Source organism: Rhinolophus ferrumequinum, chromosome 7, assembly GCF_004115265.2.
Source record: "Rhinolophus ferrumequinum isolate MPI-CBG mRhiFer1 chromosome 7, mRhiFer1_v1.p, whole genome shotgun sequence".
Lineage (NCBI taxonomy): Eukaryota > Metazoa > Chordata > Mammalia > Chiroptera > Rhinolophidae > Rhinolophus > Rhinolophus ferrumequinum.
This window is the reverse complement of record NC_046290.1, coordinates 47,568,215-47,571,658: the sequence shown is the minus strand read 5'-3', so window position 1 is coordinate 47,571,658 and position 3,444 is coordinate 47,568,215. Positions and strand designations below refer to the sequence as shown.

Here is a 3,444-nt window from a genome sequence, read left to right as displayed (position 1 = left end):
CCGCCCGGACTCCACCCCCAGGCGGGATGGACCGGGGACCGCCGCCCCCACCTTCCCAAGCTGCCCAGACCCGCACCCCTCCCGCCTGCGGTCAGGTCCTCGCTCCTGCTCGCAGTGGCTTCAGTGAAACTGTAGAACTCAAGCCAAGGAGCACCCCGTTTTCCTCACCCCAAACACCAGATAACTGAGGTGGTGATTTATTTGCTCCTAAATCTAGGTTTTGCGATAACGGCAGTTCAGCTTTAATTAATGAAGCCTCCCATCAGAACTCCCCAGGGCAGAGGTTTGGACTGGTGGGAGGAAATTATGCAGAAGATATTCCGTGAAAGAGTGTATTGGGGCGGGGGGGGGGGGGGGGGCGGGAAAGGACTTCCTAAAACTTCAAAAGGACACCGTGGACCAAGTTAGTAGGCAGAGGATACAAAGAGGGAATGTATTTGTAATGAGGGATTAATATAGTCAGTATAATTTTCAAAAAACATGCCTATTACAAAATAGAATGAAATGTGTCAAAGATTTTATTCAACTCATTAATTAGATAATTGTTTATAATGGTAAGTCTGGTTTAAAGGCAATTTAATAAAGCAGTGTTAGAATAAGATGGCAAAACAGCTTTAAAATTGGGTAGTGTCCTACAGTGTCTCAGCCCTATGTATCTGAGCCTGAAATAATTCTCTATGGCTCTTGACTCCAGTCTCTCGGCTTTTGGTTCTGATTCATCTTTCCTTCTTCATGAAAAGTAGAAGGTATTTACAGCTGAGTAGATTTCTCTGCCTGCTTTTTACTTGTAGAGCTTTGGGGGTGCAAAGACCTTTTTTTCATTTGGTGCTATCTCTATCCTTTTCAGTTCAAACTGACAGTGTTTCTGCTGATACAATTCAGTAAATTGACTACAAAACAAAAACTGTTGATTCTCTGTGCGTCTCACTAAGGTTCATGCCTTTAGACAAAACCTACACCCACGGATCTCTTCAAGGTATGCCCTTCTCTACCTTAGGCTTCTGCTGAGGGAAAATAACATCCTTAGAAACTCTTTTGGTTGATTGAAAGGATCTGTCAGGCACACCCTTAAAATAGTTAGGTGACCTGTCTCATTGACAGATACTCTGAGGCACCACATTAGATCTTTCTGAGGTCTTGAGGGCTTTTATAATCACACCTTAGTTTCATGTTTAGACACGTTTTCCTGAAAGTGCCTGGACTTGATCTCTATTCTTTCTTCTATGGAACATTCCTGGGTTTTTGCCTAGCTGTGTTCCCAGTTTGGAAACTGTAAGACTCTTCAATAAATCTTAATTATTTATTTTTACCAAAGCCTCCAGACTCCCTTTGAATTCGTTCAACAGCTGTAACTTTGTTTTCCTCCCAAATGGATAGCCAGTCATCGAAATGCCATACATTGAATAAGCCATTCTTTCTTCACTGGTTTAAAAAACATCCTATACTTTATTCTAAATTTTCTTACAGAAATTTAAGAAATTTTTCAATTATGGTTGACATTGAATATTATGTTAGTTTCAGGTGGACAGCATAGTGATTAGACATTTATATATCTTATGAAGTGATCCGCCTGATAAGTCTTGCACCCACCTGACACCATATATAGTTATTACAATTATTGACAATGTTCCCTAAGCTATATTTTACATCCCCGTGACTATTTTGTAACTGCCAATTTGTATTTCTTAATCCCTTCCCTTTTTTACACAGCCTCCCAATGCTCCCTTCCCTTCTCCTTCCCCCCGCCACCCTGCAATCTGGCAACCATCAATTTGTTCTCTGTATCTATGAGTTTGTTTGTTTTATTTATTTTGTCTTTTAGATTCCACATATAAATGAAATCATATGGTATTTGTCTTTCTCTGTCAGTCTAATTTAACTTAGCATAATACCCTCTAGGTCAATCCATGTTGTCACAAATGGTAAGATTCATTCTTTTTAATGGCTGAGTAATATTCCATTGTATATGTGTACCACTTCTTTATCCATTCGTCTTTTATTTTTTTAAGTGTATTTTTTTTAACTTTTTATTTATTTAACTGTGTTTTTCCAGGACCCATTAACTCAAAGTCAAGCAGTTGTTGTCGAGGGCGCAGCTCACAGTGGCCTATGTGGGGATCGAACTGACAACCTTGTAGTTAAGAGCACCTTGCTCTAACCAACTGAGTTAACCAGCCTCCCCTTTCTATTCGTCTTTTGATTGGAGCATTTAATCCATTTACATTTAAAGTAATTATTGATAGGTATGTAGTTATTGCCATTTTATTAATTGTTTTCTGATCGTTTTTGTGGTTCTTCTCTGTTCCTTTTTTATTCTCTTGCTCTTTTCCTTTGTATGTTGATGACTTTCTATAGTGTGTTTGGATTTCTTTCTCTGTAGTTCTTGTATATCTCTTGTAGATTTTTGGTTTATGGTTGCCCTGTGCTTCATACATGAAGCTATGCTTACAGCAGACTGTTTTAAGATGTGGTTCAAACACATTCTAGAATCACTACCATTTTTAGTCACCCCCTTCACACTTATTTTTTTTGTCACTATTTTAACTTCTTTTGTGTTAGTTTGTGTTTGTGTATCATTAATTTACTGTTGTAGTTACACACGATCTTCCTACTTTTGTCTTTTAACCTTTATACTAGCTTTAGTGTTGGTTGATCCACTGCTTTTATTATGTTTGCCTTTGTCAGTGAGAATTTTTTTCTTTGCAACATTTTCTCACACACACACAGACCAGGGGTGCCAAGAAAATGTATACAAGTGGACACTTTTGTCAATGTTGCTCAAGCAGTAGTTCGTCATAATCAGAGTGTCTGGACACTGATGGTAACCACTTTGAGCACCTCTTGTAATTACAGAAGTCAAACGTGACTTGTATTCATCTTCTGTTATCGGTATATATTGAGTATTACAATTTTAATAGTTTTTTCCTTTCTTAAAATGTATATACATTTTTTTGGCTCCCTCTGTATACCAATGGTCTGACCATTAAGTTCGCGAACTTGTTGCAACGATGTTGCTAAGCTTTTTTGCTATCAGAGGGATTATTCATTATGAATTTGTACCAACTGGACAAATAGTTTACTAAGTTTACTGTTGGGAAATGCTGAAATGCTGTGTGAAAAAGTTAGACGACCTGAACTTTTCACCAACAATTCATGGCTCTTGCATCACGACAATGCACCAGCTCACTGGGCACTGTCTGTGAGGGAGTTTTTAGCCAGTAAACAAATAACTGTATTGGAACACCCTCCCTACTCACCTGATCGGCCCCCAGTTACTTCTTTCTGTACCCGAAGATAAAGGAAATATTGAAAGGAAAACATTTTGATGACATTCAGGACATCAAGGGTAATACGATGACAGCTCTGATGGCCATTCCAGAAAAAGAGTTCCAAAATTGCTTTGAAGGGTGGACTAGGCACTGACATCAGTGCATAGCTTCCCAA

The 3,444-nt window shown here is 38.9% G+C and overlaps 1 protein-coding gene across 1 annotated transcript in view; it reads left to right on the top strand.

Moving 5' to 3' along the window:
- Positions 1 to 3,444, top strand: part of GFM2 (GTP dependent ribosome recycling factor mitochondrial 2) — a 77,560-nt gene that overhangs the window by 68,065 nt on the left and 6,051 nt on the right. The window lies entirely within an intron of this gene.